The sequence below is a fragment of the Epinephelus lanceolatus genome, chromosome 16 (genome assembly GCF_041903045.1).
Source record: "Epinephelus lanceolatus isolate andai-2023 chromosome 16, ASM4190304v1, whole genome shotgun sequence".
Classification (NCBI taxonomy): Eukaryota; Metazoa; Chordata; class Actinopteri; order Perciformes; family Serranidae; genus Epinephelus; species Epinephelus lanceolatus.
In genome coordinates this window covers 36,127,639-36,145,973 of record NC_135749.1, presented here as the reverse complement: position 1 = coordinate 36,145,973, position 18,335 = coordinate 36,127,639, and the positions used below count along the sequence as shown (strand labels likewise).

At 41.0% G+C, this 18,335-nt stretch overlaps 1 protein-coding gene across 1 annotated transcript in view; it reads left to right on the top strand.

Moving 5' to 3' along the window:
• The first annotated feature begins 1,436 nt into the window (after positions 1 to 1,436).
• Positions 1,437 to 18,335, top strand: part of LOC117263125 (zinc fingers and homeoboxes protein 2-like) — a 184,978-nt gene continuing 168,079 nt past the window's right edge. Inside the window, exon 1 of the mRNA XM_078176039.1 lies at positions 1,437 to 1,831. The gene's annotated coding sequence lies outside the window, so the exon portion shown is untranslated. The remainder of the gene's footprint in view (positions 1,832 to 18,335) is intronic.

The window sequence follows — 18,335 nt, the reverse complement described above, 5'->3', positions numbered from 1 at the left end:
TGCTGTGGAGGGAAGACATCTCCTGTCCTGGAAATTTAGGGTTTGAGCTGAGCAAGACACTAAATCAATTCAATCAGACTTTATATATATATATATATATATATATATATATATATATATATATAGTACCAACAAATTGATATTATTTTTGCATTGATGAGATAAATGCTAGAAAATAAAGCTATTTGAGACTAACGCACACAAGAAATACATGCATTTAACAGTTTTTAAAAAAAAAAAAAAAATGTTAAATGGTTAAAACACAATGAGAAATAAAATAGATAAGAGGGAGTAAAACAAACAAATCATTAGCAGAGATTCAAGAGCTGCTGCTGTTTTATTCACCTCTGACCTTGTGGAGGAAAAAGTATTAATTATTTACCTGTGATTATTAATGAGGAGCCACACTGCTTTAATTTTCTTCTATTGTTTCTCTGAGATCTTTGAATCTAATGACTGAAACAGATTCATATTTTGACTAAATCTTGTTCAAACTGTTAACAATGCGATGTTTTTTACTTTTAAATTTTTAAAAAGAATTTTAAGTGACCTGGTAAAATAAAAAAAAAGGGATCAATCATATGATTGCACCCAGGATGATTAGGAGCTTGATTCTTGTTATCTGAACATGTTTCACCTCAGCTGTCAAAAGTCACTGAGTGTGCAACAGTCTACTTCACGACACATCGACCGACTGTAATATATATTAAACATACAGTAAAGAACCACAGTCATCACGAGGCAGGCTGTAGCTCTGAGACGCTCCTGTAGGTGTCGCTCTCTGTCATCTTTTCGCAGACCTGTGCTGGGATGTTTCTACATTTATTGCATCTGATCAGCTACAACAAGCCCGTTTATCAAAAATACATGAGCATGATGAAATGCAGACAGCAATCTGGCGAACGGGGGAAACTTAAACTTCCACTCCCACACCTCTTTACAGTCACATCTAGTTTATGTTTCTGTAGATGGCTGATTTCACATGCAGCTGCTCGCAGTGTGATGTTGCTGCACCAGAGCAGTTAGTGAGGTCAGCTCCAGGATCAAACAGGTGTTATTAAGAAATGAACACACTGGCATTTTTTTTTATATATATATATGTATATATCATCACATTATTTTATTTACATTTTTAGAGAGATGGGCTTGTGTAAACATTTTGGCGTGAATGAAAATAAATCATAGATGTTAAAAAGAAAAAAACAAAACAAAACTATAGGCTACATCACAGGAAAACGACATGTGCCATGAGGAATGTTGCGGAGGCAGTGTGGTGATACCTGCAGATAAAAGTGGCTTTGCATAACTCAAAGTCGTAATAAGCTAAATATAGAGGACCACAGGTGTGCAATAAGTCCCTACATGAAAGCATACGAAGGTTATGGTGATGTTTAGTGGAAGCCACCCGTGCTGGAAGTCGTGAAACAGCAGACCGGTGCAGATCAAGGCTGCAGGAGGGGGACAGGAGGGTGCGTGGCTGCAACATGCCTGCACCTCTCCACCGCAACCCGACCAGCCGTGCCAGCGTCCGGCTGCGCCATAATCAAACTTTTCTGTACATTTTCACGTCACCTGGATGCGAAACATAAATTTGGCATCCTATGCAAATATATGCTGACGTAAAAGATCATGTGGTTTTTGTCGTCGATCCCCCCTATGAGCAACGAGGAGGTTTTTTTTTCTCCTCTCTACTGTTGTCTTTAGGTTAGCTATGCTACAATCTTTACTGTACCCAGCGCTAGCTATATGCGCCCCGCACCGCACCACTCTGGATATCTGGGAATAATCAACTTCCAGGCTGTCGCACCCTGCACCCAGAGACTACACACAGGTAGGACACAAGAGAAACTTCTTATTTATTAAACTCCTGGAGAGAAATTTTGACCAAAGTGACCGCAAAAGTGAAGTTATTAAAGCGGCTTGGTTGCAGCCAGACTAGCCGCCTGGCTGGCTGTCTCTGCCCGGGCTGCTGCTGCTAGCGACCGTCCCCTCCATCACAGCCTCTCAGAGTGGGAATCACCTTGCTATCACCCAGCAGAGCTCCCCGGCAGCCAAACTAGAATTAAAACAGTTAGACACCTGGCTGTCAGGTAACTTTGTGCCACCGCTCTCTGCTTATATTTGCGGATAGTTGTCAGACAAGTGAATGTCATCCGGTTCGCGTTGTTTTTTCTGGTGGCCAACTTTTGCCGTCCCCCCTCCACCCCCGGTGAAAGTGCACATAATAAATTTATTAGCCAGCGGAGCTAGCCGTTTACCAGTTAGCCCCTGTCAATGACGGGCGACCCTGTGAAGCTAAGTGCTTTAGCTTTAGCCTTTCCCCGCACACAGCAGCACGAAACGTGGCTGCCCGTCTCTGGATGTTATGCTTTCATGTCGGGAAATGCATTTGTTTTGGCTGGCTCCCTCTCCCTCTTCTTCCCCATCCGAGTTAGCGTTACTCCGCCGAGCCAAGTAGAAAATGGTCCCGGTGTTTTCTTTGGTGACACGGTGACGGTAGAGCGGGTGACAGTTTGGTTTGTAGCGTCGGTTCAAGTGTTGTTATTGCCCGCTGTATGTTCGGTTCAAACGGGGCTAGCTAGCAGACAGCCAGTCTGGCTGGTTGGGTCATCTGAGGTGAAGCCGCCGTCAGCGGGCTGTATAGAAACACACAGCCTGTTAACGGCACACTGGTTTTTAACTGTTTTTTAAAGAAACGGACCGGTAGATTATACTGTTGCTCGTTTTTTAACAGGTTTATGTGTTAAAACGAACTGTCTTTCCCGTTAGAGCCGCTTTAATGTGTGTTTTGTATAGAAACGGACCGCTGGTGTACATACTGTACGGCAGTCGCTGCTTGAAACGAACTGCCGATTAGTTTGATATTTAACAGTTTTACATTAAAAAGGACCGTTTGTTTATGATTCTAACGTCTTTAACTGGTTTGTATGGAGACATATAAGTATATTAAGTTTGTTCATTAATGTTATTTAACTCGTTTTATGTTATATACGAAAGAACTGTCGCTGATATGGTTCAGAGGAGGGACTGGTTGCTTGTTTGGTGAACAGACGTTGACTTCATGCCAGTTAATGGCAGACTGGTTCTCTACTGGTTTAGGCTGCCAGCTTGTACAGTATTCTGGTTTTAAATTGTTTTATATAAAGCACAGACTGTCATTGTGTATGGTGCAAAAACCTGACTGTCAGTTTCCTTAATATTCCACTGGTTTTAACTGGTGTAGGTCCCCAGTATGTACACATTGTGGGTTTATAAGAAACACACTGCTTGTGTGTATGGTACTGCTTTATAAAGAAACTGACTGACTGGTTTTAACTGGTTTAGGTCACCAGTATTCTGGGTTTATATAATGCACAGACTGTCAGTGTGGCACTGGTTTATAAAGAAACTGGCTGTCAGCACCTTAATGTTAAATTGGTTTTAACTGGTTTAGGAAGTCAGTGCACAGTATTCTGGTTTTAAATTGTTTAATATAAAGCACTGACTGACAGTGTGTAGGGTTTAAGAAACTGTCTGTCAGTTTTCCTAATATTCTACTGGTTTTAACTGGTTTAGGTAATCAGTACAATATTCTAGCTTTGTATAAGGAACGGTCCTGTCAATGTTTATGGTACTGGTTTATATAAAAAACTGCCTGTCAGTAACTCTAATAGCAGTCTAGTTAAGGTCACCAGCATGTACAGTATTGTGGTTTTATATAAGGCACACACTGTTAGTGTTTATGGAACTGGTGTATAAAGAAAGTGGTTCTCAGTTACTCTATGGCAGACTGGTTTTAACTGGTTTAAGTCATCAGTATGTACAGTATTCTAGTTTTATATAAGGAGTAGCCTTGTCGGTGTTTATGGTACTGGTTTATAAAGACATTGACTGTCAGTCCTCCCAATGTTAGACTGGTTTTAACTGGTTTAGGGTCACCAGTATGTTCTGGTTTTACGTAATGAACAGACTGTGTGGTACTGGTTTATAGAGAAACTGGCAGTCACTTACCCTAAGGTTAGACTGGTTTTAACTGGTTTAGGCTGCCAATATACAGTATTCTGGATTTTAAGTGTTTTATATAAGGCACAGACTGTCAGTATGGATGCTACTGGTTTGGAAAGAAACAGTTATCCCTAATGTCAGACTGGTTTTAACTGGTTTAGGTCATCAGTATGTACGGTATTCTGGTATAATATAAGGAACAGATTGTTAGTGATTATGGTACTGTTTTTTAAAGAAACTGACTGTCAGTTACCCTAATGTTTAATGGGTTTTAACTGGTATATGGAAACCAGTGTGCATGTAGGCTGATTGTTGACTGTCGGCAGTTTAATTACTCGATTTTTATTGTTTTACATAACCTGGCTGAAAAGTATAGGGACAAACAGGTTTACATGGTGTGTTAACCCGGATTGTACGAAGGGAAACATGCATTTCTTAACGGTTGTATTGTCTGTGTAGACTAGCATTAACAGTATAAAACATAGAGAAATTCCTCGTGAAGAAACTTTTCCCTTTTCCAAGTTCATCCAGTTCCTCCTCCGACCTAATTTTGTACCCGAATCTTGTTACATAAAATCATGAATAATTAGGTGTGCCTCACAAGGCGGTTCAGGCCATATGCAGCGGCATGGTGGCAAACAAAAAATTCTTGTGACCTATGACCTCCAGTCAGGAGAATATCATCAACCAAAAAATATATATCTGCTTTTGTTTGGTTGTTCATGCTTTCCTCGCTGTCCTCGTGTGACTCTTTGCAGTTTGATTCTAGTTTGAAGGACATACAGAGGGAAGGTTTAGACGAACAGGTGTGCAAACTGAAATTGGGCAGGTTTCACCCTCCACCACATCCCTGACAGTGTGACTGAAGTGTGTCTTGGCTCTTGGAAAACACTGGAGAAGCTCATATTTGGCAGCAGCTCCTCCTCTTCCTCCTTCCTCTATACTGCCCGGTGACAGCGTTAACATCCACCACGTCCTCCCAGCTGCTGCACTGTATGGCTCTTGTTGAAAAGTGTGTCAGATTTTTTAATATTATCTCCCTCTCGCCTGTTCTGGTTCATAATCACATTTCCTTTTCCATTGACCGACTTTTTTTTGTCTCATATTTTGCAGCTATTGTATCGCCACCGTGTCAGGCTTTTTAATCCTATGATATGGATGCAGGGATCACTCAGTCATGCTGCCAGTCTCCGAATCAGAGCGCGCTCGCTTGCTCTCTGGCTGCTATTTATTTGTCACAAACGCCAACACACACACATCACACAGCTCTCATGCGCTTTCCCTTTCCTCACTCGGAGATTTCTACACATACTCTCACACATCACACACACACTCTCGCTTTTCCTGTTCCTGCTCTGACACGCTGCTATTTCTTTGACACACACTCACACACATTTTGCCGGTTCCTGGGAAGTGCAGCTGTGATTTGCTGTTGCCACCTGACCTGTCACCCCAATACAAACACACACACATACACACACACTGCAACAGTAGTGAGCTTTTATTTCACCGTTTAGACTGTTCACATCATTGGTTTTTATCGCTGGAAATTGCAGCTCGACGCATGTTTTTTTTTTTTATTATTTGTGGCGATTGAAATGGACCCCATTCTGGGTTTCTGTTGCCCTCAGTGGCATTCAGTCATGAGGGTTTATGACAGCTATACGAGCTGGAACAAACACACACACACACACACACACACACACTGCAAAATCACACACACTCTTTGTTGCTGTGTCAAACTGCTATTTATTTCACACACATGCAGAAAGCATGCATGACAGCTGCATCTCGCACACACACACACACACACACACACACACACACGCACACACACATTGTTATTCCACTCACTCTTTATTGCTTTTATTTCACTCTCACACACACTCTCACACATGTATTTTGGGTGCTTTATGAAATAGTGAGAGGCTGTGTTTGTGTTTGTGAAATAGAGTACGAGCGTGCAGGTTGTGCGTGAGTGAGTGAAGTGGCGGTGATTGTGTGTGTGTGTGTGTGTGTGTGTGTGGTGAGTCATTGGAGAGCATGGGCTGGTCAGAAACTGTGTGTGTGTGTGTGTGTGTGTGTGTGTGTGTGTGTGCGTGCGTGCGTGTGTATGTGTGTGACATAGTGTACGCCTCTCTGTTGGAGCTCTTCACAGGGAAACTCGACACACACACACACACACACATACACACATACGCACACACACTTGCTGTATTGGATGTACTCGGCTGCTGTTGGACCAAACCCACCTTCCACGTCGACTGGGGTTTTTTGGGGGCAAAGTCTGTGTGAACATGAACACCAGGGATCCCCATTTGACCAGATTTAACTCTGACTCCCCCACACATAAAAAGAGCTCTTATTTTGGTGTTTAATCAGCTTTAATAATAATCTGTGCTCTCGTTTCCTTGTTGCACAATCTGACGTGTCTCTGAAAGACGACATGTTGTTGATGATTTCTTTCTGCATCTGGAAATTAATATGCTTCTGATACTTTTTCCATGCACACATTCTGCACTTGTGTAGAAGCTTTCATTACACACTGTGAAATCAATTTTTTAAAAGTTATGTGCAAAAATACTGCACCAATATTTGTTCATGCCACGGAAAGGCTTTTTACCCATGTATGGTAATTTTCCCAGTTTTCCAACTTGGACCCTCTCCTCTAAAACATTAATATCTTCCTTTCTGGTTATTCATTTCAAATCTAACAGGCTGTTTTCCTGTTACATCCTGTTCTCCAAAATTGGGACTTTTATTCTTCATAATATAACAACAGACAAACAATCACATAGCAGCTTTGGAAGAGCAGATCTTAGAACTACATCTTTACACATTTGACTTTTTTAAAATCTGCCAACCAGGAGGTGACACTGCAGTTATTATAGTCATTAAAGGTAGACTGATAAATCAGCAGATTGCAGATATATTAGTATCGGTGTATATCTTGGCCACTAAGTAACAAGAATTTGCAGTGCAGAAATGTGAAAATAGGTATGAGGTATTTTAAGAAAGTGTTGTTATGACATACTTTATAGGTTAATGTTTTAACTACAGGATAAGAGGGGTTTTTGTAGGTTGTGACCTGAAGATGTTTCAAATGTAAAATATTCTACTCCCCAAATATCAGTCTCTCCAAGATTTTGGGGGTTTGTTTTGGGATTGTTGCGGCCTGAAATGCCTGAGCCATGACAGCCTTTCCAAAAAACTGCGATGCACATTGCAGCACTTTCACTGTTTTATGCCTGCACACTAGCGATAACTGTGGCCAGAGGCATAACGTTTTCAGGCTGTTTGTCCGTCCCATTAACTCAAAAATGCCTTGAAGGATTTTTCTCAAATTTGGTACAAAACATTCACTTGGACTCAAGGATAAATTGATTAAATTTGGTGGTCAAAGGTCAAGGTCACTGTGACCCCATCAAGATTATTCTCGATCCTGACCCGAGCCCGATGCAGTTTGTTAGCTGACATAGTTATTGTTATGGACAGTGTGTAAATGACCAAAGAGTGCTGTTATGCACAGTCAAACACGCCGCTCGCACAGCAGCGCAGCACGGCACTGTACACACGCTCAATTGGAGCAGAGCCTGTGCTGTGTTCAGGCGTTGTCACGTAAATAACAAATTCCAGCACTTGAATAGGCCATAGCACAACACAGCAGGATATCAAGTGGGCCGAACCTGAACCTAACCCGAGCAAAATTTTTTGATTTGAATATTTAATGGAACTCAGTGTGATTCTTTAAGCACGTGCAGTGGATATGGATGTAACAACCTCTGTCATGATGATTTGTCTTGTCACACTGCTGTATGTGTTTTAGCCATTCTCTGTGTGTTCGTGGCAGAAAAGTGTTTGTCAGTTAATGTTTGTGTTCCACCATAATGTTGCATGCTGTACAAAACAGTTTACACCCTGCTTTTGCACAGAACATCAAGTAATTGCCTTGCATGGTCTTTAGCAGTAATTTTTCTTGGTTAGTGTGAGACATTTGTGTCGCACATCTCTGCATTTTCGCAACCATTAACGTTGAGCAGTTTCCCACTAAAAGGAGCTATGTGTAAGAAATCTAAAGCAAATAGTCGTAAAATCATCATAATATGTCACAGAGACTAAGGAATAATGTTCATATAACATACTGATCTCGCCGACAGCAATAGTACAGCCAGAATATTCGCATTTCAAAAACATTTTTACAGTCTGCAAATCATGTTTATGTTTTGAATTTGTGTTTTGGCCTGTTGCGCCACCCACCGGGGTCTACCAGTCATGCAGTCAGTAGAGTCTCAGCATCAGTTACAGTTACGACTGAGCTACAGCAGCACGGCAAGCAGCATTAGCAGTGTCCCGGTACATAGCATTAGCAGTCTCCTCAACTGTATCCCAGCAGCAGCGTTAGCAGCAGAGAAGCCGGACTTGCTCGAATGGCCCGCTGGAAAACCAAAGATCAAGGACGCGGCGACGTGGCCCTGCCACGGCAGCCACCCGTGGGCAAACAAATCAGTCTCCAGCGTGCCGCTGTCCAGCAACCTTGAATCTGTAGGGGAGGGGGGGGCGGACACAACTCGCGGCAGTATTTTGAATTTGTGTGCAGTAACCGTTTTGGCCACATTCTTACATACAGCGCCTTTAAGTTGGTTATGACGGCAAACTGCTGTCAGATCAAGACCCTGGTGAGGACAACGAACCAAAGATATTCTCTGGTCCTGCAACTCAGTTGTTGCATCAGCTGTCCAAGTGGCTGCTTTCAGATGATCTTGCAGATGAAGATACTGGATGTGGAGGTCCTGAGCTGGTGTTGTTACATATGGTCTGTGGTTGTGAGGATGGTTGGATGTACTGCCAAATTCGCAGAAACATCATTGGAGATGGATTATGGTAGTGAAATGAACATTCAGTTAATTAGCAAAAGCTCTGGTGGACATTCCTGCAGTCAGTATGCCAATGGCCCGCTCCCTCAATACATCTCTGTTATTGTGTCATGTGATCAAACTTCACATTATTGTATAAGCTTTTATTGTGACCCTCTCAAGGCACACCTGTGTAGTAATGATGCTGTTTAATCAGCATCTTGTCAGGTAGATGGATTATCTTAGAAAAGCAGAGGTGCTCACTAACACCGATTTTAGCAAATTATAAATATATCTCTTAAGTGCATAAAAAAGTCTCAGATCTTTAACTTAAACCTGTGAAAAATGGGAGCCACTACAAAAGTGTTGCCTTTAAATTTTTGTTAAATGTGGAATGATTGGTCAAATTTGCAGAGAAGTGGGATGTCGGTGGCTTAGTTGTTCAAGCAGGCGCCCCATGTACAAAGGCACAGTCCTCACTGCACTGCCCAGGGTTCAGCACCGGCTTGCAGCCTCTTGCTGCGTCAGTCCCACTCTCTCTCTCCCCCGTTCACACTTAGCTGTCCTATCCATTAAAGGCAAAAAGCCCCCAAAAATAATCCTAGAAAAAAAATTGCAGAAAAGTTGTGTTGAGCGAAGAGAATTGCAAGGTGTGCATAATTCACAGGGATTGGTTGAATTTGGGTTGATTGCTGCGATCACAACATCCTGGAGGGACTGAAATATCAACATCAGTATCGGCCTCCAAAGTCCAGTAGTGGTTGGGCTATAGTTATTAATCCATCTGGACTTTCATCAGTAAAGCAGCCGCATGCTCTTGTTGTATTTCTAATCTCATCTGGTCCATTTGTCTGAACCAACCAGCAGTGAGTGATGCATCTTGCCCGCCAACTGCATTTGCAGTCGACACAGAAGCTGATTGAGGTTACTAGGCACCACTAATATGAGCAGTTTGTCAAAGAAATATACAAGAAGACTGTAGAGGCAATCAGTTTGTCAGTTTTACAAGCACAAATGAAAACATCCTTCAGGCACAATCCTCTAAGTTAACATTGTAATTGTGTTGACCTCCAGTATATTTTCTATACAGAGTACCAAGTGTAATCAATCATCTTCTGCTGCGATGACGATCATGTGAGGTTGAAACTGATCGCCTGACACAATAAAGACTTTTAAAAGAATGCTTCTCCTTGTTCTTCCTAAAAGTCAAGTCAGTTTTATAGCCCAATATCACCAATTTCCCCTAACTGGCTTCAGAATCTGTAGCGCATACGACTCCCTCTGTCCTTAGACTCTTTAATCAGATCAAAAAATGCTTAAACAGGGCAAAAATAAATTAAAAAGAAACTTCAGGAAGAGTAAGAGGATAGACAGACAGGAAATAGATGTTTTTACTGAATAACCAACAGAATAAAATCACTGTATAGACAAAAGTACAAACATTATACATCTAAACATATATGAAGAACATGGATCGGTGAGGATGTCGAGCAGCTTCCAATTGTAGCCAAACAGATAGAGCCTGAGCCACACGACCTCTCCTCCACCATAATACCTGGAGGGAGGACAGACTAAACAAAGGCACAAGAAGTAAAACTGAAGCACATTATTCATAAAGATATAAGAATGACTACACAGAGGAAGAGAGAGATGAGAGGAAAGTGCCTGAAGAAGGTTTTTATTTTCTGCAACCGATCGAAGAAATACGTCGATATAAAAGATGTCATCTTAAGCCGTACAGTTTTTTGTAGCCATTTTCTAAATTGGGAAGATGACGTCCTCATTCTTGAATTTTATGGTTGTTTTTATGCAACGCTCTCTCATACCTAAATAATAAAAGAGGTTGATTTCCAGTTTATATGTCTAGGACTTTTATTTTGAAAGTTAAGAACGGAGGAATTGAAGCTAATGTGCTGTTGCTGACAGTGTAGGAGGGAATTAAGAGTTGGCCATCTTGGTTCAGACTATGAGGACTCTGTGTTATTATTTTATTGCGTTCATAAGTATGGACGCAACGCTAGCATGCAGCAGACTGGCAGCAAGTAGGCTTAGTAGTTTAGTAGATAAGCTAATGTCCTGTATGGTAAACAGTACTGCAAAACTAGGAGCGCTCGAGATGATCAGTTTCGCTGCACTGTTTCGATGTGCGTACATGTGTCTGTGTGAGACAGAGAGCAGAGGTGTAGCCTTGTAGTAGAGGGCTGCATTGGGATTGGGTCCCGCCGGGTCCCACGGGATCCAACCCAAATCTTGCGGGAGCGGGCGGCTAAAAAAACCACTGCGGGATTGGGATGTAGCCTATAGCGACAGGATGGAGTTAACAAATGATGTGGAAAAGAGGCTCAAACAAGGTCTGAAGGTGCACTGAGCCCTCTACTTCCCAGCGCTCTCAAAGCTGGTGCGTTTCATCCTCAGTATCCCCGCATCCAATGCGCCTTCAGAGCGGGCCTTTAGTGTCTGTGGGCGCATCTTGGAAGAGAGACGCACGGGATTGGGACTGCAGTCGGTCAGCAACATTCTCTTCCTCCACAGCAATATTATGGCCAAGTGATTCATTTGTTAAATTCATTCGTTTCATTCGTTAACTTTGTTTATTTTATGTTATTTATTAGTGTTATTTGAGCCACTCACAGCCTACTCTCATTGCTATTTCTTAATTACATAGAGGCGTGATGATGTCAGTGTTATTGAGCATAGGCTTTATCTTTATCTCATTAATGTTTCTTATTCAGGTCTCTCTTAGAAAAGAGACCTTAACCTCAATCACTGCGTGATCATATAAAGGTAGAAAAATAAATAAAATTCATTAATTTCATTAAAAACTAAATGAAAACAATGAAATAGGAGCGCTATTCCTGACCAGTGCGTCAAAAGACATGCAGGCCAGGGAAACGAAACAAACAACCCCATGAATCTCTTTATTAATAGCCTGTAAAATGACGTGTTTTCTCCTGCGGGACGGGAGAAGACACAAAATCAATGCATCTCTATTATTGTGTGGGCATAAATTTTAGAGTTTTTCGGGAGCGGGCGGGGGTGGACATACACATTGCGGATGCGGGCAGGAGAGTAACACACGTTGCGGTTGCGGGCGGTAATGGTCAGAAATTCAGTGGGAGTGGGCAGGAGCGGGATGAAGAAAACAGTCCTGCGCAGGGCTCTACCTTGTAGTAACAAGGTAGAGTAGTGTGCCCCTAAATGACATATTACATTAGCATTGAGTAGAATTAAAATTTTGGCACAAACATTTACCCACCAGTGTGGTGGAAAGTCTGCCAAGGTTTACTGGTCAAATAGAAAAATTTACTCGCATATGGTGCTTTGTGGGTGTATTTAATTAAATACTTATGAGAGCATAGTTAAGTGTGTAGACTTTATTTTTCATCTCTTGGCATTGAATACATACTTTTATCATTAACGTAACATCACATGACATATGTAACTACTGTAGGGTGTTTCACATATAGCATACTAGGCTACGTTGTCATTAAAAGAAGTCAACGTTGACTTTGGGAGGCAAACACCAGTCTCCTGGGTGAAAGTCCTGTGTTTGTTTGACTCACCAATCCTAGAGGTGCTTCTTTGATATTTCGACAACATAATGTATACTTCATTATTTTATTTTTAAAAATTTTCTTGGGGGGCTTTTAGTCTTTTATTTGATAGGACAGTGTTGACGGTGAAGCGGGGAGAGAGGGGGTGGCATGCAGCAGAGGGCTGCATGTTAGAATTGAACCTGCAGCTGCTGCGCCAAGGACACAGCTTTTGTACATGGGCCGCCTGCACTACCTGGTGAGCTGCTCAGCGTCCCAATGGTGTGTGGACACTTTATATCCTTCGTCAGCTAACTTTCTCCTCTACTCCTGTAATAATTACTAAGGCCACTAGAGGATGCCACTTTAAAGTGAATGCTCGTATGGGTCGTAACAGGCTATTTCCACAGTCAAACCTATGTAGTTGTTTATCGGTGAGAGAGGGCTGTTTTATGTCTCTGCGCGGGTGACAGCCATGGCAGGAGGCATTATGTTTTAGGACTGTCCTTCCGTACAACCTGTTTCATGAACGTGATATGTCAGGAACACTTTGAGGGTTTTTTTTAAAATTTGGCACAAACATCCACTTGGACTTAATGATGAACTTAGATTTTGGTGGTCAAAGGTCAAGGTCACTGTAACCTCACAAACCAAGTTTTTAGCCATGACTCAAGAATTTATACACATGACAAAATTCACAGAATATCCAATAGAATAAAATGATGAAGCGGAGCCCCTTCAGTGGATCTTCAACAGGAGTCTTCCAACAGGCCTGGTGCAGTCCTGGTGCAGTGGAAAACATCTTGTCTCGTACAGGTGCCCAAAGACAGAAAGACCATGCGATTGGACAAGCTGGTTAAAAAAGCTGGCTCAGTGCTCGGCAGGAGATTGGACCCCCTAAGAACTGTGGTGGAGAGGGGCACATTTAATGAACTGAAAGCTATAATGGAGCGACAGAGGAGCAGTTGCACTAGTCGGCTCATCTCACTGCATTGCAGAACGGAGTGTTTCAGGAGATCCTTTGTCCCCACGGCAATAAGTCTGTTAAACACCTCCTGAATCCAGTCACACACACACTAACATACATCACATTAGCCACCACTGGACTAGACTGTGGAATGGACAATTTTATTTTAATTTCATTTCTTTTTATGCACTTATTCTTAACTTATTTAATTTCATGTCTATTTTAATACCGCTCTGTTGTTGATGAGGGGAAGTGCGGTTGTTGTTTTTTGTCTTTTATAAGTTGCTAGACAGTTGAATTTCCCTTTGGGGATAAAAAGACCAAAAATCATCAAAACCAAGTGTTTTTAGTGAGTCAGTGCTGCATTTTCTGCGACTTTTTACCCCCCAAACGTGGTTGTTTTTTGTGCCGGCATATTGCTGTGTTTCCTGTAAGATATCGCTGTGTTTCCTGCTGGGATTGTGCCAACAGAACCTGGTATTTTAAGCCAAAATGTGGCATTTTTCCGAACCACATCCAAGTGGTTTTGAGCCTAAACCTAACCACACATTATACACGCTACGCTACCTTGTGGAAGGGTAAAGTTTCAACACTTCCACTACAAAATAATGTACAAATGTAATGTGTCTGTAGTTTGCTGAAATGTACAGTGCCAACATTTATTCTGAGGATTGGGTTGCAAATTCAAGGATCACTGATATCAGAACGGCCCTTGCTCAGAATGTTGAGCAGGTGGCCCCTTAATCACAAGGTTGTCAGTCGGTTCCTTGGCTCCACCTGTCCGCATTTTGAAGTGTCCTTGAGCAAGACACTGAGCCCGAAGTTGTAGCTCTGCCACCATCAGTGTATGATTGTGTGTGTCATTGGGTGAATGAGAGGCAAATTGTAAAGCACTTTGTCTGGTAAGGTAGAAGGTAGCTGTATAAAGCAGTCCACTTACCATCAGCTGATTCTGATCAATGCCTGATTTCATCATCTATTAGTTATTAAGAGTCAGATATCATTCAACATCCTTCATATCTAATGTTGCTTCTCCTTCTGTGTGATGATTTTTTTTGTTTCAGTTGTCCACCTGAATCTCTGATAATGGCAAAAAATACTGGATCTTGATCGTATTAGTGACGATAAAATGTGCATAACAACAGAAATATTAATGGTGATGGTGATGGAGTTTGTGGTCCGCATGCTGCTTCAGAGGCTTTTCCACATTGCCAAGAATAACTGGGGGAAACACTGAATACTTGGGATTGTTTGAAATGTTTTGGCAGGAGGAGGCTAAATTTTAGGAGATTGAATACTGGCACAAAACAGCAGCTTCACTCCAAAAATATCAGCGTTGACTTCTTGGAAAACCTGCGTGGGTCAAACCAGGAAACAGTTTACAGTATGTTCTAATGACATGTTCCTGAAATGTAATCTGTGCAGGGGTACAATCAAACTTAAATACAATGACAGAAGGAATAAAATACAGGAGAAATGCAAATGAGTTATTTCTGCAGACGAGATAAAACAAGCTCAGTTTGTGGTTGTCAGCTGAGAGCTCTAATTAATATTAATGTAACATGCAAATAAAAGTGAGACTTCACTTCTGTCGTCTGCAGAAAAAGAGGTATAGAAAAGCTGGTCTTTATCCAGCCCTGCAGGGAGCCGTGTGACGGAGAAACAAACCAACAGTAAACATGTCGTCCTGGACATGATGAAGTGCCTGTCTGAGCCAATCACTGACAAATATGTCCCCTCCTTTCTGGAGCTGGAACTGTTGTTACCCCTCCGGGCCAATCAGCTTAACATCGATCTGGAGCTGAGTCCCGCCCACAGCTTCATCAGTGAAGACAGAGAGAGGTCACATGATGTTACACAGTCAGATGTAGGAAATAGAATTAAAAGACAAACATACAATTGACAAATTATACGATAAAAATTAGTGTTTCAGCCCATTTGTATGTTTCTTTGGGGTCACTGCTCCATTCAAGGAGGACATAAACAATACTGTGCTAAAGAAATCAAATTGAAATGATATTTACATTTTTGTTTACAGTAAACCAAATGAGACATCATAGGGTGGCTTAAAATTGTGTGGATTAAAAATGGGGTGATCAGGAGAAGATTTGTCAGAATTCAACTGTTTAACAAGCAAATATCTAATTAGTATTTTTCTTTGAGGGTATACTTCAAAGAACTTCATTTGTATTTAATTTGTATCTAAGAAAAGCAGATCAGTTTACTGTGGCCACTATGGAGTGAGATTAAAGACATTCCTGAGATATTTAAAATATTAAGCCTTAGGGATTCACGATAATATCGACACCTCATTAGTACTGGCCAATATCAGCTTTAAAATGAACTATCAGAATTGGCCAATGTGCTCTTTCTTATTTTGGACGATGAATGAATATACAAGCAATGAAAAGTATTGTTTTACATGTCTTCATCTGCTGGTGGGCCATCATGATAAGAGTATGCATGCATAATATGATGTTAATTCCGCTACAGAAGAGACATGATGATCACTAAAATTAGGTGATGAAAAAGTGGATATATCGATATCGGTATTGGCCAACTAAGTTGTTATATATCGGCATATCTGATATCGGCAAAAAATCCAATATCGTGCACCCTTGTTAAGCCTGTGTAAATATTGAAAATAATTATTCAGGGCTCAGCAGTGAGGATTGCCTGGGGCAAATAAAATTCCCAGTTGGGCAAGTAAATCTGTCAATTCACTTGCCCAATTGGACAACTAGTGTAAAATAATCAAACAGAGTAGATGATGAAAGTAGCTGAGGAGTGAGCCATCTTGCTTTCTTCTTGTCTCTGTTGAGAGTTGCACGTGGAGTTTAGTTGGGTGGGCAGGTGGGCAAAACTCCAGGTATGTATTGTGCAGTTTGCAGAAAAGTAACTGCACATTAATGTGTAACTGTGTAAAAAGTGCACAAAATGTCACCTTATTTTTGATGCCTTACAAAGAAGAAATCAGCACACACTCTGTGGTCTCGCTTTTTTGCTTTCTCATGTCAGCACTCAAAACAGTTTCTGAAAATCTTCACTCTTAATGGAGTTTTATAAAAGGTCTGTTTTCACTGACCTAAAACCAGTGTTGGGCAGTAATACAGTAATAATATTACTTTTTTCCAGTAACGAGTAGTGTAACTAATTACTAATAAAATCGTATTGCCGTGCTGCGCAGGCACGTCACGAAGCAGAAAGCTAGTTTGGAAGACGGAGGCGCTTACCTTTAGCCGCTGGAAATATTCCCATTACTTTGATTTTATTGGGTAGAAAGATGATAAGATCACTGTTGCTACAGGTAGTAGAACTAAAACTCTGTCCACTGTGAAAAACACATCCTCAAACCTCTGGTCTGAAACACCGACTATGACCGACAGCACAACAACGTGAAACTCCAGGAAATACACCCTACCAAAGGTGAGCCCTCCTCGGCCACGGAGGTCAGCTGTAGCCCTACTGGCTAAACAACCAAAACTGGATTTTAATCGTGGACAGCTGCAGCTACAAAGAAGTAATGAATGAAGCTTAGTCCATGAGTGACTCTCCGTCTTCCAGGCAGAAATTTGCAAGCTATCTAGCTTTAGCTACACTTACCAGCAATTACCCAGACTTTCACACAGAGGCACACATATGAATTTTGGGGAAATACACAATTACCAGTTTTATGGCGTGTCACGGAAAAGTAATATAACGAGTAGTGTAACAAATTACTGTTGGCAGGGAGAAATAAGTAAAGTAATATAATCCTTTCAAAAAGAGTAACGAGTAATGAGGAATATATTACCTTTTTAGAGTAACGAGCCCAACACTGCCTAAAGCATAGTTTGTGTGTGCAGGAAAGACCAAAACGCAGAGGAAAAGCTACATTTTAAAGAGTACATGAGTCTTTTTGGACAGCAAAGAAGACACACTCAGCTGCTATTATTTAAAATAACCAAACAATACAGAGTGGCACTTCTGTCAGTAATAAAAAGTACCTTAAAACCGCCAACAGTTTTGAAGTTTGGCTAACGTTAACACGAGACAAATGTGAACTGATTATAGGGCTGCAACTAATTATTTTACTGATCACTTAGTATGTTAATTATATTCTGTAATAGTTTTTTTGTATGAAATGCTAGAAAATAGATTAAAAAAACTAAATAAAAAACAGCATATAGATAATTTCTCTCATCATAAATGCTTGTTTTGTCTGATCATCAGAATGTGTTTTATATCGTAAATGAGAAAGAAAAGCAGAAAATCTTTGGCATTTCTGTTTAAAGAAACGACTGACATGATTAACTGACTATCGAAGAAATTTCCGATTAATTTCCTGTCAATTTACTAATTGATATCTAACAGCATTACTTCTGCCATTGATTTAGGAAAGTTTATGTTTTTAAGGTTGTGATGATGCACACTGGATTAAACTTGCAGGATTCCACCAAAGATGTAAAGCGAGATAATTTCAGGGTAATTTATACTTCGGGTGGAGAATGTAAGCTGAATTTCCTTCCTCAAATACATGCAGGCCTCACTCTGAAAGTGTCCTATCTCATCATTTTGACATAATTTACTGAATGTCCTTTAAAAAGAAGCTGAATTTGTTTCTGTTTCATGCCATCAATCATCTGCTGAAAGTAAGTAGGTGTCAGGCTTTTTTATTTTATTTTTGTAATATCTCATATTTAGAGCAAACACTTCAAAAACAGATGCTGTGTTTGTTATCACTGCTTATATTATTTAGATTTCTTTTTTCCTTAAATCTCCAAGAAGTCATTTTTATTCATGAAGAGAGAGAGAAAAGACTGCTTATTTTCTCATTAAAGCCTGCAGTGTGTGTTTCTCAATTACTCAACACATGAGTGACCAGCAGCACTGATGGGCTCATCAGACAGAAAAACGTCTCCGATTTGCCCCCCCTCCTCCCTGAACTGTGATTTGTTGAAGAGCCCCCTCCCCTCATGTCTGAATCGTTAATTTGAACCTTGTTCCAAACCCTCATTT